The sequence below is a fragment of the Engystomops pustulosus genome, chromosome 2 (genome assembly GCF_040894005.1).
Source record: "Engystomops pustulosus chromosome 2, aEngPut4.maternal, whole genome shotgun sequence".
In the NCBI taxonomy this organism is placed as follows: Eukaryota; Metazoa; Chordata; class Amphibia; order Anura; family Leptodactylidae; genus Engystomops; species Engystomops pustulosus.
Window position 1 is genome coordinate 126499722 of NC_092412.1, and position 23764 is coordinate 126523485.

At 41.5% G+C, this 23764-nt stretch overlaps 1 protein-coding gene across 2 annotated transcripts in view; it reads right to left on the bottom strand.

The window, feature by feature from the left end:
- The window catches only part of NHS (NHS actin remodeling regulator), a 160442-nt gene that overhangs the window by 33663 nt on the left and 103015 nt on the right, over positions 1 to 23764 (bottom strand). The window lies entirely within an intron of this gene.

Genomic DNA, 23764 nt, shown 5'->3' on the forward strand with positions numbered 1-23764 from the left:
TACCCAATTAAAGAACAGGTCATCAGTGTCGGAAAACCACCAAAATGGTGCCCCCAGCACTTAAATAAATAAGGCACAACAGTTTGAATCCAGTCTTCTGGATTATATGTTACATCACAGTATGGCAGCTATCTAATAATAGTACATAAACTGATGATAAGATTATATTTACATCTCTAGGAATATAAAAAAAACTAAAGAAAAGTGCAGATTATGATTTACATGTTAATAGGCAAATTGCCTGAAAAAAGTTGTGTATTTATATTATACCAAAATATGACCAATGTGGATTGTGTCCCCTTCATTACCCTAATCAGCCAGATGACTTTATTTAATTAATAGTCCATCAATGTTTTAACACTGGAGAACCCTTTATGGGCAGAAGTGTCTGCAGAGTGTGACTCCCTTCTATGGGACGCACCGTTCTCATGACCACACACATCCATGATCAGGGACTCCTCCTCTATTTTGAGTTGGAAAAGCCCTTCAGTAATTATTAGTAATTCTTCTTCCTTAACAAATAAACTCTGTAAAGATTTGTGACATAATGACAGCAAGAAGAAGCAAGACTTATGTATATACCACAACCCAATAGTCTTTTGTTTTAAAGCCTTGCATTTTCAGTTCCAGTGATAGCTCAGTAAAAAGTGTTTTTTTTAGTAAGTGATAATGATGTTGCATTGGGGCCAATTATTTCTAATCCCCCTTAGGAAGTTACTACACAGTTTCCCTTATGTTTTTCCACATAGCTATTTATTCTCCCGTTAATAAAAACTTCCCAGGTTTGCTTGAGGCTTCCCTTTGTGCTGCTCTCTGCATACAACATGTCCTATACATCATTTTTCACAAAAAAAAAAAACCTTGTGACTTTGCTCACTACTCAAGTATTAACAATTTTGGAAGTTGTCTAGGCACAAATTTAAAATGAAATGGACATACATGTAATTCACTTACACATCAAAGTTGCTCCCCATTCTGCCACCCCACTTCCAATGCTATATTTGCCATTTGGCACGTCTTCATGAGCCGAATTATTTTTTTTATCATATCCTTGGCAAGGTAACTGCCACAGAATAACAGTGTGTCTTAAAGGGGTTGTCCACTTTAAGCAAATAATTGATATGGTTTGTGTGAGGACAAATTATACAAATTTCCAAAATACCTTCTGAATCATTGCTTTGCGGCTTTCTAGATCTTTGCTTGTTGTCCTTCTTTCAGTGGATGTCACACAGGTGCACGAGCCATTAGTGACACACAGCTCTGATTACTCTCTGTGATACTAATGAGTCGTGCACCTGTGTGACATCACATGACCATCGACAGATTTTGTCCACTGGAAGTAAACATAGAAGCTTCTTATAAAAGGATAACAAGCAGAGAACTGAAAGTATATTGGGAAATTGTATAACTTTTCCAAACAATGTCAATTATTTGCTGAAAGTGGACAACCCCTTTAACTACAGGAGAAACTGCCCAGGGAGTCATAGGAAATAGAAACAAAGAATGTAATGGTCTTTAGGAGTGAGGAGTGACAGGGGTGTCATAATGTATGAGGGAATCGGAGGTTCATAGTATATAGGAGTGAGGCACATGTCTATAGGGATATGGGGAACATGCAGTAATACTCCGTAGGAATGGGATAATATCTATCGGATTAAAATTAATATATATCACCAAGAATTGGGGGTAATTGTAGAGTTTAAATGGGTCTTTAATTGGCCGGTCCTAGACAGTCCCTTTGACATTTTTGCCTTCTTTATAAAATTTGGAATTTCTACTTTGGTTCCAACTGAATGAAATATCTAAATAAAAACCTGCAAGCTTACCATAAAACCACAACATAATTACAAAGAAAATATGCTATTTACACAACAAATGTCTAAACATTCTATTTACAATTTATGGAGAAGTTTGCAGATTCATTTTTATTTTCTCTAGTCCATGTACAGCCAAGCAGCAATGACATTTGATCAGAGAAAATAAGCAACCTTGGCTAGATCAACATGATCTGCCCATTATTATATATCTGATTTTATGATATAGAAGAAATATAATAACATCTTATATCCAGAAAGCAGATCACCAAGATATACTGATGGGACAGAGGTGAGTGGTAGTGCTTTTTGATTACATACATGAGTTTATACTTAGCACACATTATAGCCTAAAGATGTAATATGCCATTCAAGATCAACTGGGAAACAAGATGGCAAGGCAAACAGGTTACATTGTGAATGGAGATGCTGCCAATATGTAAAACAATACATTTATTTATGGGTAAGCTATAAAAATGGCAGCTAGTCACTTGTCAATCATCGATTATAAAGAAGATTAACATTTACGAACGAATTCGATGCAAAAATAATATTCTCTGTAGAAACCTTTGAAAATCATCTCCTACTTAGTATGTTTTGGTTGTGACTATCATTGGCAGGATATCCAGGTATGATCATGAGAGATAAAAGTATAGCATATAACTGTTGACTTTTACCTTATCTTGGGTTTCTAATGGGAGCAGCTAACCAACTTATGGGTATCGGGTTCTCCTGACTCTAAGGATATTTAAGTGCTATTTTTATATTTAGTTTGTTTTTCAGAGTGTGGGAGATATATATGAATACCAATGCACATATTAGTTATTAATTGGTATTAATGTGACTATAGTGAAATAATTGAGACACACTAAGTAAGTTTCAGAAGAAATGGAAGACTCACAAATCTCACATATCTGTGAATGTGCTGTCTTTATATCATCTGTTTTTCCACTCCTGTGGGCCTCTCAACATTATCAGGACATAAAGCAGCAAAGCTTTCATGGATGAATCCTAACTAGGCCAGATCACTTTGGAGAGTGGCCAAGATGTTAATTTAATATTCACAACTGACCTGTTTTATTCCATAGAGAGCTGAGTAAAAAGTTGGGTGAAAAACCTTCCATAAGTTTGCTTGAAATGTGTGGCTGGAATAATGCTGTCCCCTGAAGCACAAACTGCAATGTACACATAAATAATTAATGCTACGTCTCTGCCACTTTCTTGTTTCATCAGCAGAAATTGAAGCCTGATGCTCAGGTAATGTCTATGTGCATATGTTTCAGTGCAATAAACTGGAGAAACCTCATCTCATGTATTTTGCATACACATAGAACTAAAAATAATTAATTACAGGCATTTTAACTGTACTTCTTAAGCTTAGCTGACTTTTTAAGCACAAAATTATTAAAACATAACTTGCAATGATAAAGCAATACCACATGTGCTGTACCAGCTATCATTCCCAACATGGATCCATTTATTGCAATAATAATATTGATTTTATATAGCGCAATCAAATTCTGTAGCTTTTTAAAAATCATAGGAACATATACAAATATAATATTACATTACATAGGACAAACATTCATATGGAACAATAGGAGTGAGGGCCCTGCTCACATGAGCTTACAGACTATGAGGATGAAGGGGGTGACACAAGAGGTATAAGAGCTTGTATAATGGTCCAGCCATTATTTATAACTTTACCCCCAAAGGTAAAGTGAATAAACCTACCTAAAGCTCTATCATTATATCTTCATCACTGGATCTCCACATACAACTGATGAAGCAAGCGGAACAAATATAGGGAGTTCACTATATTCCAATTGCTTGTATTGCTCACAATCATCAGGGATTCCCTGGCAGGATACAAATTATTTATTTCATAAATCAATAGAGCAGCTGATAACAGTAAACCCTAATATACTTTATGAAGTAACACAGCTTCTCTGTATCTTGTTACAACTATTTTTCTTGTGGTGAACAGTGTTTCTGAAAGCTCTGTCCACCTGAGGCAGATAAGGCAGCTAATGATTAACGCTTTCCGTACCTAGATCACATATTACTTGATGGTTCAGTTCTCTAAAATGATTAGAAATCTGTGAAGAGTTATTTCTCATTTTCACTAAAGACAGGTTACAAAAGCCCATTACACCTTCATTGCTTTCTCTATGCATTTGCATTACAATATAATTGTGTGTTATAACTTACCTTGCACCCTGACAGATTCCTTTGTGTAGTCCCAGAGGTTGTGCTTTGGTTTGGATGCATTTCGAAAAACAAAAACTCTTGGTCCCTACTTTTGTGCTCCTGTACAGCTCCTCCGGCACTGTCCAACTCCTTCACAGAGCTTGCATCCTGGTGAGCTGACATCAGTGGGACAGCGAGGAGCTGTACAGGAGCACAAAGGTGGGGGCCAAGAGCTGAGCAGTTTGCAGCACCGACAAGTCACATGTTTTTTGAAATGCATCCAAACCAAAGCCCAACCCCTAGGCTACACAGAGGATTCTGTCAGGGTACAAGGTAAGTTATAACACACAATTATGTTGTAATTAGAGATGAGCGAACATACTCGTCCGAGCTTGATGCTCGATCGAGCATTAGCGTACTCGTAACTGCTCGTTGCTCGGACGAGTATTTCGCCCGCTCGAGAAAATGGCAGCTCCCGCCGTTTTGCTTTTTGGCGGCCAGAAACAGAGCCAATCACAAGCCAGGAGACTCTGCACTCCACCCAGCATGACGTGGTACCCTTACACGTAGATAGCAGTGGTTGGCTGGCCAGATCAGGTGACCCTGGGATAGACTAGCCGCTGCCCGCGCTGCTCGGATCATTCTCTGTCTGGATGCCGCTAGGGAGAGAGCTGCTGCTGCTCAGGGAAAGGTGTTCTATTAGCTTACTGTTAGGCAGGAGTGATTCTAAAAGAACCCAACAGCCCTTCTTAGGGCTACAATAACGTTATAATTTTTATTTTTTTTTATTTGCAGCTAGTACCATATTGTGAGGAATTAGCAGGGGGACTTGCTACCGTTGTGTTTAGCTCTTAGTGACACACATATCCACCTCAAACACCAAAGTGGGAAAATTTATTAGGGGTTTGAGTAGAATTAGGCACAGTCTGCCAGTTTCTTTTTATTTTACGTTTATTTTTTTCATAACTCAGCGTCATCTCATCTGGCATAGTAGTGTGCTGTAATACTTGGCTAGAAAATAGCCATAGGAGAATACAAACGTCTTAATTACGCCTACAGTAGCGTTATATATATTTGATTTCTGGTTGATCTGCTGGTGGCTGTACTTGCTGCAGTGCATCTACTATCAAATTGGGAGCAATTTGGAGTCAGACTTGCGACCACTGTGTTTTAGTGACGCACATATCCATCGCAAAGACCGAAGTGGGAAAATTTATTAGGGCCCGGGGTTGTATTTCAATTAGGCACAGTCTGCCAGTTTCTTTTTATTTTACGTTTATTTTTTTCATAACTCAGCGTCATCTCATCTGGCATAGTAGTGTGCTGTAATACTTGGCTAGAAAATAGCCATAGGAGAATACAAATGTCTTAATTACGCCTACAGTAGCGTTATATATATTTGATTTCTGGTTGATCTGCTGGTGGCTGTACTTGCTGCAGTGCATCTACTATCAAATTGGGAGCAATTTGGAGTCAGACTTGCGACCACTGTGTTTTAGTGACGCACATATCCATCGCAAAGACCGAAGTGGGAAAATTTATTAGGGCCCGGGGTTGTATTTCAATTAGGCACAGTCTGCCAGTTTCTTTTTATTTTACGTTTATTTTTTTCATAACTCAGCGTCATCTCATCTGGCATAGTAGTGTGCTGTAATACTTGGCTAGAAAATAGCCATAGGAGAATACAAACGTCTTAATTACGCCTACAGTAGCGTTATATATATTTGATTTCTGGTTGATCTGCTGGTGGCTGTACTTGCTGCAGTGCATCTACTATCAAATTGGGAGCAATTTGGAGTCAGACTTGCGACCACTGTGTTTTAGTGACGCACATATCCATCGCAAAGACCGAAGTGGGAAAATTTATTAGGGCCCGGGGTTGTATTTCAATTAGGCACAGTCTGCCAGTTTCTTTTTATTTTACGTTTATTTTTTTCATAACTCAGCGTCATCTCATCTGGCATAGTAGTGTGCTGTAATACTTGGCTAGAAAATAGCCATAGGAGAATACAAACGTCTTAATTACGCCTACAGTAGCGTTATATATATTTGATTTCTGGTTGATCTGCTGGTGGCTGTACTTGCTGCAGTGCATCTACTATCAAATTGGGAGCAATTTGGAGTCAGACTTGCGACCACTGTGTTTTAGTGACGCACAAATCCATCGCAAAGACCGAAGTGGGAAAATTTATTAGGGCCCGGGGTTGTATTTCAACTAGGCACAGTCTGCCATTTCCTTTTTTATTTTACGTTTATTTTTTTCATAACTCAGCGTCATCTCATCTGGCATAGTAGTGTGCTGTAATACTTGGCTAGAAAATAGCCATAGCAATTGGATAGCATCGTTTGGTTTTAAAAACTAAAAAACACAAAAAAAAAACAAAAACAAAAAAAAAAAAGGTAAAAAAAAAATACAAGTTATAACTCTCATTTTCAAAATGTTTAACCCGAGGGCTAGGGGTAGAGGACGAGGGCGGGGACGTGGGCGTCCAACTACTGCAGGGGTCAGAGGCCGTGGTCCTGGGCGGGGTGAGACACCACCTGCTTATGAGGGAGCAGGGGAACGCCGCAGAGCTACACTCCCTAGGTTCATGTCTGAAGTTACTGGGAATCGTGGTAGAGCACTGTTGAGGCCAGAACAGTGCGAACAGGTGATGTCGTGGATTGCCGACAATGCTTCGAGCAATTTGTCCACCAGTCAGTCTTCCACGCAGTCCACCCATGTCACCGAAATCGGCACTCCTCCTGCTCCTGCACCTCAGCCTCCTCCCCCCCAGTCTGCCCCCTCCCAGCAAAATTTGCCATTTGAACCGGCATACTCTGAGGAACTGTTTTCTGGACCCTTCCCACAGTCACAAACCACTTGTCCGGTTGCTGATGAGCAATTTTCCGATGCCCAGGTTTTCCACCAGTCGCAGTCTGTGGGTGATGATGACCTTGTTGACGTAGTGGAAGAAGTGTGTAAAGAGGTGTCCGACGATGAGGAGACACGGTTGTCAGACAGTGGGGAAGTTGTTGTCAGGGCAGGAAGTCCGAGGGGGGAGCAGACTGAGGGATCGGAGGATGATGAGGTGACAGACCCAAGCTGGGTTGAGAGGCCGGGTGAACACAGTGCTTCTGAGACGGAGGAGAGTCCTCGACCAGAACAGGTTGGAAGAGGCAGTGGTGGGGCCAGACGGAGAGGCAGGGCCAGAGCTGGTGCATCAGCGCCAAATGTGTCAACTAGTGAAGCTCCCGTGGCGAGGGCTCCTGCGGCGAGGGCTAGATTTTCAGAAGTCTGGAGGTTCTTTAAGGAAACACCGGATGACCGACGGACTGTGGTGTGCCACATTTGCCAAACCAGGATCAGCAGGGGTTCCACCACTACTAGCTTAACTACCACCAGTATGCGCAGGCATATGAATGCTAAACACCCCACTCAGTGGCAACAAGCGCGTTCACCTCTGGCCGTGCACACCACTGCTCCTTCCCCTGTGTCAGCTGATAGTCAGCCCCCTGCCCAGGACCCTGCCACAAAAACCCCATCGTCACCTCCACGATCCTCCACAGCATCCACCAGCGTTCAGCTCTCCATACCCCAGACGCTGGAGCGGAAACGCAAATATAGTGCAACCCACCCGCACGCCCAAGCCCTTAATGTGCACATCTCCAGATTGCTAAGCCTGGAGATGCTGCCCTATAGGCTAGTAGAGACCGAGGCCTTTCGCAGCCTCATGGCGGCGGCCGCCCCTCGGTATTCGGTCCCCAGCCGCCACTACTTTTCCCGATGTGCCGTCCCAGCCCTGCACCAGCACGTGTCAGACAACATAATCCGTGCCCTGACCAACGCCGTTTCTGACAAGGTCCACCTGACCACGGACACGTGGACGAGTGCTGCCGGGCAGGGCCACTATATATCTCTGACGGCACATTGGGTTAACTTGGTGGAGGCTGGGACCGAGTGTGACCCTGCGGCTGGTCATATACTGCCGACGCCGAGGATTGCGGGGCCTACCTCGGTCCAGGTGTTTGAGGCCTACTATGCCTCCTCCTCCTCCCACCCCTCCTCCACCTCCTCCTCCGAACGACCATCCGTGGGCATGGCGCCATCAGTCGGTAGCTCTAGGCACAGCAGCAGTGCCGTCGCTAAGCGACAGCAGGCGGTGCTCAAACTGCTGAGCCTAGGCGATAAAAGGCACACCGCCCAAGAACTATTACAGGGCATCACGGCGCAGACTGATCTGTGGCTGGCACCGCTGAACCTGAAGCCAGGCATGGTTGTGTGTGACAACGGCCGTAACCTGGTGGCGGCTCTGCAACTCGGCAGACTGACACATGTGCCATGCCTGGCCCATGTGTTAAATCTGATAGTTCAGCGTTTCCTCAAGACATACCCCAATCTGTCTGATTTGCTCACGAAGGTGCGCCGCATCTGTGCGCATTTCAGGAAGTCCAGCACAGATGCTGCCACTCTCAGGGCAGCGCAGCGCCGCCTCCAACTGCCCGCTCACCGACTGTTGTGCGACGTGCCCACGAGGTGGAATTCAACACTGACCATGTTATCCAGAGTTTACCAGCAGCGCCGAGCGATTGTAGACTGCCAGATGTCAACTTCCACCAGAACTGGTAGTCAGGTCAGTCAGCTTCCTCAAGTCTACAATGAGGAGTGGACGTGGATGTCTGATATCTGTCAGGTGCTGAGTAACTTTGAGGAGTCAACACAGATGGTCAGTGGTGATGCCGCCATCATCAGCCTCACCATCCCGCTGCTTGGCCTGTTGAAAAACTCTCTGGTCAGCATGAAGTCGGAAGCTTTGCGCTCCTCACAAGAGACAGGGGAAGAAGATTCCCTTGTTGATAGCCAAAGCACCCTTAGGTCTGTTTCTCAGCGCATATCGGAGGAGGTGGAGGTGGAGGAGGATGAGGAGGAAGAGGAGGAGAATGTTGGCGAGACACAAGAGGGGACCATTGTTGAGTCCTACACTGTTGAGCGTGTATGGGCAGAAGAAGAGGAGTTGGAGGAGTTGGAGGAGGAGGAAATGGACAGTCAGGCCAGTGAGGGGAGTGAATTCTTACGCGTTGGTACTCTGGCGCATATGGCAGATTTCATGCTAGGCTGCCTATCCCGTGACCCTCGCGTTCAAAGAATTTATTCCAGCACCGATTACTGGGTGTTCACTCTCCTGGACCCACGGTACAAGCAAAATCTTTCCACTCTCATCCCTGGAGAGGAAAGGAGTGTGAGAATGCATGAATACCAGCAGGCCCTGGTGCACAAGCTGAAACAGTATTTCCCTTCTGACAGCGCTAGCGGCAGAGTGCGTAGTTCTGCGGGACAAGTAGCGAGGGAGAGTAGGCGAGCAGGCAGCTTGTCCAGCACTGGCAAGGGTACGCTTTACAAGGCTTTTGCCAGCTTTATGTCACCCCAGCAAGACACTGTCACCTGTCCCCAGTCTCGGCAGAGTAGGGCTGATCTTTACAGAAAGATGGTGAGGGAGTACGTAGCTGACCATACCATCGTCCTAAATGATCACACAGCTCCCTACAACTACTGGGTTTCAAAGCTGGACATGTGGCACGAACTGGCGCTCTACGCCTTGGAGGTTCTTGCCTGCCCTGCCGCTAGCGTCTTGTCAGAGCGGGTTTTCAGTGCAGCTGGTGGCATCATCACCGATAAGCGTACACGCCTGTCGACTGACAGCGCTGACAGGCTGACGCTTATCAAGATGAATAAAGCATGGATTTCTCCTAATTTCAAATCTCCAGCAGGTGAAGGAAGCTCAACCTGAATAATTTATCCACTCCTCCTCCTCCTCATTTTCCTCCTTCTCCTCCTCTTTCTACAGTAAAGCAGAGGAAACTGGCTGTTTTTTGACAGGGCCCACTGGCTCTAGGTATAGTACTTTATGCATTTAATTTTTCTGGAGGGCCACCGACACGGTCCTCTGTTTTAAACAATTTTTGGGAGTGCCACATACAGGCACTCAATCTATTCAATTTTTCTGGAGGGCCACCTTTCCGGTCCTCTGTTTTAAACAATTTTTTGGGACTGCCACATACAGGCACTCAATCTATTCCATTTTTCTGGAGGGCCACCTACCTGCTCCTCTGGTTTAAAAAATTTTTTGGACTGCCACATACAGGCACTCAATCTATTCCATTTTTCTGGAGGGCCACCTACCTGCTCCTCTGGTTTGAAACATTTTTTGGACTGCCACATACAGGCACTATCCAAATTGAATTGTCTCCATAGCAGCCTCCACACGTTGTCTCCATTGCTACCTCCAAAAGTCGTCCATATAGCTGCCTCCATACATCGTCCCTTTATCAAACGAGGTTTGTCAGGCCGAAATTTGGGTTGTTTTCATGGATTCCACATCAAAGTTGTTAACTTTGTCGCCACCCTGCTGTGTTATCCACAAAATACACTGGCAAACTTTTACCATTTACGGATATTATTTCAGCGCTTCTTGCGCATCTGTTTACATTCCCCTCACCCGCCATATCCTAAACTTATAAGAACGCTACTACACTTGATCTTATACAAAAGGTTCTTAGAAGTGCTGTTTGGGGAGTAGCCTAGAGACAGGGGCTTGGATTGGCGAAAGCTCGCCTAGCAGCGGAGCGCCAGCTCCATGCGCATCATGCGCTTCTTGCGCATCTGTTTACATTCCCCTCACCCGCCATATCCCAAACTTATAAGAACGCTACTACACTTAACTTGGTGCAGGCTGGGACCGAGTCTGACCCTGGGGCTGGTCATATACTGCCGACGCAGAGGATTGCGGGGCCTACCTCGGTCCAGGTCTCAAAGGCCTACTATACCTCCAAATCCTCCCACCCCTCCTCCACCTCCTCCTCCTCCGAATTACCATCCGTGGGCATGGCGCCATCAGTCGGTAGCTCTAGGCACAGCAGCAGTGCCGTTGCTTAGCGACAGCAGGCGGTGCTCAAACTGCTGAGCCTAGGTGATAAAAGGCACACCGCCCAAGAGCTATTGCAGGGCATTCCACATCAAACTTGTTAACTTTGTCGCCACCCTGCTGTGTAAGCCACAAAATATACTGGAAAACTTTTTTCATTTACGGATATTATTTCAGCGCTTCTTGCGCAGATGTTTACATTCCCCTCACCCGCCATATCCCAAACTTATAAGAACGCTACTACACTTGATCTTATCCGAAAGGTTCTTAGAAGTGCTGTTTGGGGAGTAGCCTAGAGACAGGGGCTTGGATTGGCGAAAGCTCGTCTGGCAGCGGAGCGCCAGCTCCATGCCAAGAACCAACTAACATAGTTTTAACTGCAGCACCTTTAATCTACTACTAGTTCACTGCCTCCATACATCGTCCCCTTATCAAACGAGCTGTGTCAGGCAGAATTTTGGATTGTTTTCATGGCTTCCATGTTAACTTTGTCGCCACCCTGCTGTGTAATCCACAAAATATACTGGCAAACTTTTATCATGTACCAATATTATTTGAGCGCTTCTTGCTCACCTCCTTTGGTTCCTCTCTGCTACCCATTGGTTTGAAGCCTGAGTCCATTTAGGGTATGTCGCCATGCCACTCTCTAGCCTTCCGCTGCTGCCGCTGCCTCTGCATGCCGTCCCCTATAGTGTCAGGGTCAATTATTGGATGTTTTAGATGCTATCTAGCTTCATTCTGTCACTCTGTCATGGCCATGCTGTTGCCCATAATTTTGGCATAATGGTGCGATTAAGCAGCCTCAGAGGCATCCATGCATGCTGCCCCTGCTGTTTCCTGTCCATTTCCGTGGTGTTTCCATCCTTTTCTGAGGTTCCCAGGTGTTTGGCCAAGCTTCCCTGTGCAGAGCCTTGGTCCCCTTGAAAAATGCTCGAGTCTCCCATTGACTTCAATGGGGCTCGTTACTCGAAACGAGCACTCGAGCATCGGGAAAAGTTCGTCTCGAATAACGAGTACCCGAGCATTTTAGTGCTCGCTCATCTCTAGTTGTAATGCAAATTCTTAGAGAAGGCAGAAAGGCATATTGGCAATGCTGTGTAATGGGCTTTTGCAACTTGTCTTTAGTGAAAATGAGTTCCCTGGTAAAAGGTTCCCTTTAAGTCATTAGGAAAATTATCAGGTTCTTTATCTGGTCAATTCTCAGCAGAGAACAAACAGATGGAAGGATTTCCAGAAGTGTCTTCAATAAGGAAGAAAGGCAGGAGAAGAATACTATCTTCTGCACTATTATTTTGCATGGCAATTTTGTCTTTGCTGCTAAGACCTATATACATGGCTGCAATGGTGATGTGTCTACATCCACACATCAACACTATATGGTTCAAGATTGCTGAGGCCAGCAATTGGCTGTAGTCATTATTTCTGTACATGGACAGTCACATAAACATGACACTGGCACTGAGGCCTGGAGCTCATTGCTGGAACTGGCATTGGGAATATTATATATGTGTAGCTTTATTTGTTATTTTATTGTGTTATTATTTGTGATCCCATGGGAGAATAGAGGGTTTTTAATGATTATACTTACCATTTTTCGTCATTACTAGTTTCCACCAATCTCCTGCAGTCGGCCGCAATCCTGGGCCCCTCTACCTGACACTGGAGAGAACTTTTACACTTCTCAATGAAAATGATAATTTCCTGCTGGACAAACCCTTTTACCATGGCTGATACAACCTTATAGGGGTATTCCCATTTTGGTAAATTAATGTTATTGTTTATATGATGAAAAGTTATACAATTATCCAATATACCTTCTGTATCAATTCCTCATAGTTTTCTAGACCTCTGCTTGCTGTCATTCTATAGAAAGCTTCATTGTTTACTTTCAGTGGACAGAAATCTGTCCATTGTGACACAGGTGCACAGCTCGTTATATAACACAACTCTGATTACTTTCTATGATACTAACGAGCCGTGCACCATGATCAGATTTCTGTCCACTGGAAGGAAACAATGAAACTTTCTATAGAGTGACAGAAAGCAGAGATCTAGAAAACCATGAGGAATTAATACAGAAAGTATGAAGGAAAATTTAATAACTTTTCATTATACAATAGCATTTAATGATGAAATGGGAATAACCTTTAATATAAAAAGTATAACATAGACCAAATAAAGTGTGGCTTGGCTCAATGTGACTATAACTAGACTGTTTTATATTGACCTGACATAATCCAAGTCTATTCTTCAAAGAAAACTGGCAACTACACTGGACAATGATTATGTGTCTAACCCATCTAACCACTATTTTGGAAGTTGGAGTAGTAATTTTCACTGCTGGTTATAACTGCTAGTCTTTGATCTTTAACAATGGGCGTGCTCTAGTAGCTCACAGTTCTCCAGGAAGATCCAGAAAATATGGTTTATAATAAAGAAACCAGCTGTTATATGAATTTTATCTGTATTGTATTTTACTGTGTAATTATTGTGGCTGAGAGTTGTACCTGCTTTTGCAAATAGTTTTAACCTTCCATTGAATATCTTGACATATCATTAATGTATACATATTGTTCATTTTCTTGGGTTTATTTTTACATGTGAGTTTATGGAGGGTATGAGATTTATTTTATTTTAGTTGTATTTAGGTATAAAAGTTTCTATTGACACTACTGGAATTTTTTTTACATCAAACACAAAAGAGATAACCTTAACTTCATTATACATAAATGGATATATGTCATTAATACATAATAGATGCGGGTGACACACACAGAAGAGGGGTCCGCTGACTGAACTGTACCAAGGTGCCCACAAATAGAATGTGACAGGTACCTTTAACATTTTCCATAGCAATTATTGTTATGATTCATGAGCCTGTTATAGAAAAAGATTGCAATTTAGGTCAATCTTTCTGATACTGCAAATTAGATGTTAATCACATCCAAAATTAGGTTATAGAAATCTGTAATATTTATCATACTGTAAACACATATATAATGTAAAGTGTAAAAACGTAACCATTTTCTTCTTTGTTCATATGGTCACAGCAGCACATACATACTTGCAGGGAACATTCATGTCTTGACTGGTCTAATAGTTTGGTTTGACTACAGAATGTCTAATGACAGATGGCAACAGTATGTGAGTCTTAGTAACATAATTCCTCAAAAATGAAAAACTAAGAAATGACTTAGAGAAGACTAGTGTGCATTAGAAACTACTGACTGGAAATTCTCTTATCCATAAGCCTCTGAGAGAGTCTGAAAGCGGACTAACACGGTTTACAGCCTGATATTTCTGCTGGATTTATTAATTCAGGCTAGTATTACATGCATGGTGTCTAGCAATGCATTATGACCAATATCAAAATCCTGCAATTAACTCTTAAAACTTAAATCTTAAAAATGTAATAAATAGATGAGCATCTGTAAAAATTTTATAGAAGCAAGTAATCAATAATGATTACAGAGGTGACGGACGTTGGGCTATAGGGTTTGTATGGTAGCATAAGGCTGTATGCCCCCGCCCCCCCCTACCAAAAAAAAGGCTATGAAGGAAAAACCGCTCTCAATGGTAAAATGAACATTAAATTACTTATTACTTATGGCTTTGATGATTATTGTCATGATAACATAAAGTTAGTGATTGCCTCACTTAATAGAAAGGTAAGTAAATTCTTCAGATCATGAATAAGGGCCACATGTAAAGGTCTGAAACCCATAGGTTTGGCTACATTTTACGCTATTATTGGTTTTTATATTTGTACCAGTATGGATTAAATAAAGGAACCAAGATTTGTTAACCATATTTTTTGTGTGCTGGAGGAGTAATATTCACACCGTTGGTCGATGCAGTTTCCCCCCTCCCTCTCCTTTGCTCCGTGCACCGGTTTGAAGGACTTCTTAGGTGGTTTTCAGTGCATCATAAGGTGAGCTGACTATATTTGTAATGTTTTCTATGTGAATGCAATCACATTTTTGTCAATGAAGTAAATTCTTGTCAATAAAAATCACATGTATGGGGGTGAAAAGTTGCTGAGCAACAGACATGTATTTTAGTGTATTGTAAAAAGTGAAGCAGACACTTAAATGATATAAGGGGGCTGTCCTACAAAATTCACATATCCACATATAGATGTCATAAGGGGGAAGCAGGCTCCAGTTACATCATCAGGTATATAATATCAAAGCCTATTTCTGACCATCTGATATTTAGAAGTATGCTCAGACTTTCCCTGGTGGCAGATGTTGGATCTCACTTTTTTTTAAAGGCCCAAATCATAGCTGATTCTACATGTGGATGTGGGTGTTGGGGGGAATAGTGCTTTGACTGAGCTGTGTGGGCCCAAAGTGTAGGTCAATGTTGCTTTGAACCACTACCAGATTTTATATGTTTCTACTGTCTTATGTTTAACAGACATACCACAGTGTCGAAGATGGGATTCCAATCATCATACGAAGTGATATATGATGCAAGGAGTAACTTCTTCCCCAGCAAAACAGAAGTGGCAAAATGAAACTGATAACATGAAATCTGTGAAAACAGAGCTTCTGTCGAGTGGGAAAGCAAGGAGTCTCATCCTGGACACTGCATAATCTGTGATTTAAGGACCAGACAAAGTACTGTGCATGCCATAAAGGATCATGGTCACAATCCAACTTGGAGGGCCAGATTTTGAACTGGTAATTCACACAGATTTTCATGTGAAGTATATCAATATTTCATGTTAAATACAAGAAGTTCCTGACTTACAGATGACCCTAGTTACAAACTGATCTTTCTGATCACTGTAACCTCACGGGAAGCTCTGTGTATGCTGATAATTTACTACAATTTAGTCCCAGGCTGCAATGGTCAAAAGTATGGTGTTTTGCAATGAAGATTTATTGTTTATCCTTCTACCCAAGACAACCCCAAATTTTTTAAATCCAGTTGTCACATGCATAAAAAAATATACATGTTCTGACTTAAATACAAATTCCAACAACTTAAGAACAAACCTACAGAACATATCTTGTGCATTACTCTGAGTTTGCCTGTAGCTTGAATACTGATATAAATGAGCTTTAAAGGACATCTGCCACCAGATTACTGGTGGTAGAGTGTCCTAATTAGGCTGCTTGTTCCGTCTAGGGCAGTGATTGCAAACCTTTTAGAGGCCGAGTGCCCAAACTACAACAAAGACCCGCTTATTTAACGCAAAGTGCCAACACAGAAATTTAATTTGTGATTTATACTCCCTTTTTTGTCACAGTTTTCATTGATACCAGCACTCTGAGGACACCAATAAAGCAGGAGATAGTCCCAGGTACAGCTGATACATTAAAATAGCTCTGTGCACAGCAAGTCCTGGGCTGTCTGGGACTGCAGGAAGATACCTAGAAGATACCTGCAGGAAGATGGCCTGAGTGCCCACAGAAAGGGCTCTGAGTGCCACCTAGGTTAGCCATCACTGTTTTTTACAAGTTTTCTGGGATCTTTTTATAACAAAATATTAACTTTGTAAAACAGCCGGAGGCACTCAGGCTAATGGTGCCTGAGCACCTCTTGGCTTCCCTGGATTTTAATTTATGCACGCCCCCCCCCCCCCCCCCGCTGCAAGCCTCCTCCTGTGGTAGATGTCCTTTAAAGGGAAACTGTCATCAAAAATTGGCCTAATAAACTACTACCAGAATGCAGCGTAACACCTTCTAGTTTTTGTTTCTTTCATGGCCGTGTGTCGTGGCACAATCCTAAAAACCAGTTTACATCTCACTTCAAAGTAGATTTTTTTTGGATGCTGCCACCACACTGGGGCATAACAGAAACAAAATATAGAAAGTGTTACACTGCTTGCCAATATTCTAGGTCAATTGCGGATGACAGGTTCCCTTTAAGGTAGACAGTAACTTTGATCTACATAGGTTCATCAGGAAAACATTTCACCTGACAGAAATTAGGACAGAATATGAAAACCTGGCAGTAATATAACCTTGGACTTTGGACTTGGAGCCATACAGGTATTTATTTCTCAATGCAAGTAAGGTATTGCCATAACTTTAGAGGTTCTCTCTATGTGGTTGCTACAAATGAACTGTATTTTTTATTAATGAAGACCTTCACCTGAAGAACAATAATGTATATAGCCTGGTGCCAAGAAGCCCATTCACCTGCCTGCTCAACTCTCAAGCAATAAAAGCAATTTTACAGCTCATAGACCACCCCTAGTTGGATATTTGTCTACCTAATTATATTATTACTGAGTGACAAGTTAAATGACCCTAGTCCTCAGTGAAAGCAACCCCTATGCCCAGTATATATCCTCTTCACAGATTATAAACTATAAATGAATGTATATTCTTTATTGTTGTATCATTACGAACATTGAATCCCTAAATTAACCTGTCTGCACATTTTTAGGTGACATTCTAAAAAGTAATTGTGAGTGGCAAATGACCCATGAAAGTCCTATTACCTACAATAGTTTCACTTTTTATAGGTAAGAACAAAAACTACTGAAAACTTCAATCATTGAAAAAAGGAAAGGAAAAAGACATTCTTTGCATACACAACATAATCCATGTTCCTACCTGTCCCATAATCAATCTGTCTCCAAGCTCTCTCTATGCTATGCTTATGGCTATGAATATGGCACTCAATGCTGGCTAAAGAAAGTGAGAATGAAAGTGAATGTCAGGGGAGGGAACAGCTCCATAGAAGTTGAACATTACAAGCACTTTCCTAGTGTTCTTGGTGTTCAAGTTACATATTATTTACCTGTTATTTCAATTGAAATAATGGACGTTAGTTGAACATGGTGTAAAAATGAATAATAGGCAGTTTCTGGTCTGTCTACCAGGAGTGTCAAACTAATTTCTTCCACATTTGAAGGACCACATCATCCATTTTATGGCTCCTTCAAATCATTGCGATGCAGACAGAGCATGCGGGAAGCCTAGCTGATGTGAAGATGACTTTAGTTTTATCTGTTAGGGCTATTGCCAAGCCTGAAGTAGGAGTCCCAAAACAGGTCCGTCCCGGAATATTGTGACATTGAATCTAAAAACCAGAACTAAGGGGGATATTTATTATCAGGCAGACTCATTTCAACCTTTTTTTTTTACTTTTTTATGCAAAAAAAATCCTAGAAAAAAATATAACTATATTTTTATTGGTAGTGAACCTTTAGAGTCAAGTAAAATGAGGTGGTGTATTGAATTTGGTCCTTATGGTTCAAGTGTGTGGTCCATACTTTCTTTAACATAAATGATGTCCTTTGATGTCCTATAGATGTTGCCACTTCTACAGGAAACCTTTTTTTACTGCTACGTGAAACAGCGAACAGCGCATCTTCTATATAGTGTTATAGAGATGTATTTATGGAAAGGCACTGTTATGGGGGGTAAAGAAATAGCATTCATTACCTAGGCCATGAACCCAGAGGGAAACTAAAGGTTACTATGATAAGATCAGAATATTATATTTGGCACATGATAGGTCCTGTTGCATTTTGTATTGGGACCCATTTAGGCCTTTGTTTTATGGGAACAGATTCAGTAAAGCTAAAAATGCATTGATTGAAATCCCTTCTTCTTCTTTGCTTTGAAGTCTAGTAGACAGTCTTTCTCTTACTTGGCAGCCTTCCATTTAGTATAAGAGAGAGCTGTCATTAACTGAGTAGGACCACCCACTGGATTTTTAAGACTAGAGTGAGTAGGGATTAAAATGAATAAAATGCAAGCTTTACTGAACCTGTTCCTACAAATCTATATACCAAGCACCTCCTACTCTACATACAGTAATGCTGCAAACTGCATATTCAATGGAAAAGGTTCCCTTTATTTTGATGTATATACAGGAGATATCACATGGCAATTCCAGTCCAAGGTATATTCTTGGATTTTAGGTTTCTAGCCTATCTTTGGGATCAAGTATCAGGGGAGGATCATTACTGCAGCACATGACAAAGAAATTTCCATGTGTGTGCAACTATTTCTGGTACTATAGCTTAACAGATACATCAAGTTGATTGTGTATTGGCAAACTTAAATCTTCTCGATCACTTGAGACACAATAAAATCCACCTTTGTCTGGTCTGTCTCTTATGTTTGCATAGCTTTTCTTTGAGCTCTAAGGGGTACATGTATCAAACTTTTTGCTTGCCTTTTTCTTTAATTTTAGAAACTTTTCATGGCGCATGTACTCATTTGTGGTACTTTTTTTGCTCCTAAGACAGTCTCCCTTTGACTAGTCATTGAAAGCTCGCCATTGACTAGTTTTCTGTAGTGTTCCCCGAGTTATCACCTGAATCCAGATGGGAAAGTTGCATATTTTGACCAAACGCTGCATGTATCAATAAGGAAAACCTGCTAAGATACATCTGACCGGCAGAAAGGCCTAGAAAAAAAAACAGACTGACAAAGCCAAACTTATGATACATGTGACCGCTTGTCTCTTCACTTTGAATGGAATTTGTGTAGTAAAGAAAAATACATTATACCGAAAAATAATAAATGTATTTTGCTTCTAGATCAGTCATTGGATTACAATGTGTTGGCACAGACACTCCATATCTTTGTCCAAAACATCAGCAGGAATGTTGGAACATTAACATGATATGCCTGTAGAGTTAATGGACATGAAGAGCTATCCAACCATAAGGACCCCTAGTATGCAAACAGCAAGTTTATAAAGATAAAGGCACTTTTATTATTGTGTGGCGCAAGATCTTTTTTCTGGCTCCCGGTTTTAGCAGTGTTTTGCACTGTGATTTTTATATTGTGGTGAATGGCCTTGATTTATTTGGTGCATTGTAAGAAGAACAAAATGAGTGTCAGAAATGACAAACCACAGTGTCCGGATTGAAAAGCTGCACCCAAATTGTGCGACAGAAAAAAAACTGTGAATGTCGGAAAAATTTGTTTTCTGTGGCACCAGTACTCTGTAAATATGTCAGAATAGGTGCACCATAGTGGGGACATGTAACTTATATTCCGTGCCCGAAATCAACACACCACATCATGAATGATACTTTCTTTAAGACATGTATTCTTAAGTTCCTCCACCAATATTTATTTCAAAGCTAAGCAATATATTACAAACTATAGTACAAGTCTTCAAAAACATCATGTTACCTCTCTGGCCTTCATTAGAAATAAGGGAACTGAATATGTCAAAAGTCTGTGACATATTACACCCCAGGGATACGAATGCTCCAAAATAGATAGAGTTATCCTGCGGTGATACTATTGGGATTAAAGCTGTATTGTCACTGGTGAGGCAGCAGAGGGCACAAGCAGCTTGGAAACATACACTTCAGTGCTATTTCCTTCTCAGAAAGTGGTATTTAGCAGATTTACATAAAAACAAATTTGAATGGAGATCTTACATTGTATAAGACTATGATGATTAAGACTAAGTATGATTCAGCTTGTATTTTGGCAGGGACACATATTCTACTTCCTATACTTGCTAAATATTAATGATGATGATTAATGATAATTAAATTCTCCATGATCTGTATTGCACACCAATCTCATGAGGGGACTGGATCCTTGCAATGAAGGGATTTCAGGGAAGCCCCTCCACTTTTTGTCACTGACACTCTCAATCATCCAGTGGATGGCGCTATGCAGGAACAAAAAAAAATAAGAGATGCTGAATCAGCAAAGTAGCCTTTCTTTCTCAGGATCAATGGAGGTATGTCAATATATGTTAGCAATATCTTATCCCAAATTTCATAGGCTCAGGCCTCATGCGCACAAACACTATTTTAGGATTTGTGCTAGCTGTTGTTTTTGTGGCTAGCACTTGTCCCCATGAATTTCTATGGGTTCTTGCCCATGGCTGAGTTAGAGCCATTGGGCAGGTCCTATTTTCCTATTGTTATCATCACAAGCCAATGCACATGGGCAGCTAACAATGATAAACAGGCTCTTCAGCACAATGTTTGTGTGCATTAGGCCAGCAAGTGTTATGATAGCAAATAATTGTTCCTCAACGTTGGGGGGAGATTTATCATACGCGCCAGAGATACTGTGCTACATGGTAAAAATAAAAACTCAGATATATCTATCAGACGGTGAAATGTTGTTACATCTGCTCTCTTGGATCTTGCTTGTTAGGCCACAGAACAAGAGCCCCGGTTGATCACACTGATCTCCGCCTTCTAATCACATGTGCCAGCATCGGGCAGAGTTGAGCAGTGCCAGCAGCTGCGACAAGATTTTGCGGTTTCTGCGATTGCCCACTTTCTGGCTGGTGATTGCTCAGTGCTCCCTGCTTTCCAGGATCCTGCTCTATTAGCCAGAGTGTGTGGCCAATAGAGAAGCATGGGTAGTGGAGATTATGTAAGATCTCCCTGCACCCGGGCTGCTAATAGTGGTTGCATGGGTTGCTTGGTTCCTCCCGCTACCTGGCGTGCTGCTCTGCTCCACCTCCTGAGGTGATGGAGGCACTGGTGAAAGGCAGTCAGGATGACTGAGAAGCTATTGTGCATGCCTCACAGCCTTCCTGATTGATCAAGAGAAGTGACTGGAACTATGCTATGCACGTTCACATATTCCCAGTGATTTTAGTGGCTGGAAAGCCTCCCTCTATGCACCTATTGACAACATGACCCGTAACTAAGGTTCAGTTTTATAGTTATTTATCCCCATGGGGGTCCATTTTTGAAAATTCATCTAAATTGAAGATATTTATACAGAATATACAGAAAAATAAATTTGACTAGATGGGAATACCCCTTTAAGCCTTTTGTTGTATCTGGTGGGTGGGTGGTGCGGACCTGGTGTAGTTTTGCGTAAAAAAACAGCGAACAAAAGTTTGCTCATTTGGCAAAAGAGTGCAGGCACGCCCCTTGCCCACCGCAACCACTGGCCGCCATGCCCCTCTATGCCCCCTCCACGCCCGCATGGCAAGGAGGCGGCGTATCTGCGCACTGCACAAGAATGTGTTATTAATCCACTGCTTCAATGGCAGAAAACTGGCGTAGAAGCAGCGATAAATCTCTCCCATTGCCTCTATATATCTGAAGTATAATAGTATCAATATATCTTCATATTGTATCATTTGTTATTTTATGGTTTAACAGCAATTGAAAATGTAGAAACAAGTATAACATTCCACACATTAACTAGAGATGGCGCTGTTAATCCAGATCTTAAAGGGGTTGTCCGAGTTTAAAAAAAAAAAAATATATGTGGCCAGGAGCGGGCTGACTAAAACAATAAAGCTGTACTTACCTTCCGGTGCCCTCCGGAGCAGCGCTGCATTCAGCATTGCACACAGCATTGTGTATGGGGGCCGGAAGGTTGTCGTGTCCGGCCGGAAGCTGAATGCTGCGCTGCTCCGACGGCCATGTTTGTTTACATGGCGCCCGGACCGGAGCGACAGCAGCGCTGGATACAGGAGGGCACCGGGAGGTAAGTACAGCTTTATTGTTTTAGTCAGCCCGCTCCCGGCCACATATATTTTTTTATCAAAACTCGGACAACCCCTTTAATCTCCATTGGGCGCTGAAAAAGCCTTAGTAGCAGCTTTTTAATTACCGTAATTAAAATTCAATTCATATAGGCATCCACAAATCTATATATGTAGCTACCTGTGTTTCCCCGAAAATAAGTGTCTTATATTAATTTTTGCTCCTACGAAGGCACAAAGTCTTATTTTAAGGGTTGTCTTATTTTTCCATGAACAAGAATTTACATTTCTTGTTGAACCAAAAAAATCAACATTTATTAATATACTGTAGTCATGTGATCACATACATGAGCACACCGATCTGAATCTTGTCAAGCATTTATTGTGTCCCTTCCATGTACAACGATTTATGATACATTTAACAATCACAGTATTTAAAGCTTAAAGTAAAGCTACATTTTTTATTGAATCACAAGTCATGTCAACAACTTTTCTAACATCTTTATTACTCTTCAAACTCTGAAAGCGTAGTTAATTTCTATTAGAATAATTTGCCCCAATCTCTCATGTTATAACAATAACACTATCCCATGAAGTTCTCACTCATGTCACAACTTCTTGCAGTATCTATAGTATAAGTAGATAATTTAGAGTATATAGAGTGGTAGGAGCTGCAGAAATGACTACCGTTAGGTCTTATTTTCAGGGGTATCTTATTTTAGGGGAAGCTGGGTATATACTGCAATTTATATGTGATTTGTAAACATATGTCATAATCTGTGTAGCCTATAAATAACTTGCATGAAACAACGCTGTGAAATATATTAGTCTTCCAGAGATTCCCATAAATTCCCACCAAATATATTTACTTTGGTGTTTAGGAAGAGACATTAGATATCTTGTGGAAACACCTCAAAACACATATTTTCACTGTATAAGACACTGCCCGTTCATGCCTGATGCCACACTACTATTTCTATGTAGTAAAACAGGAAAAAATGTATGGTCTTTTCTATGGGAGATATAATATACAGAACAATTACAGTTATAATTGTTAATATTTAGATATTTAACATACATACACATTTTTCCAGCACAATCAACATAAAATATCCAGTTTTTTTAGAGTACAAAATCTGTAATCTTTGATCATATCAGACCTTTCTCCATGCTTCCCGGTGACAACTGTTTCTAACTAGCACCTCTTGTTACACCTGGTTTATTAGCTGCATAGTGAAGGTGCTGACCTTTGAACTGTGACCTTAGGATCAGATTTCAAAATGGCTTCTATTCTTTGATTTGAACATGAGGAATGAAAAGATCAGAGCTCACTGCAATTAACCTTCACCTCATTAACTGTTTTATTTCTGGGATTCTGGTCTGTGTCTCTGTTTTTGTTATTAGGGCTAACAGAAATGAAAGCTATCTAAAGTAGTTTCTTGTGTTCTGTACTTG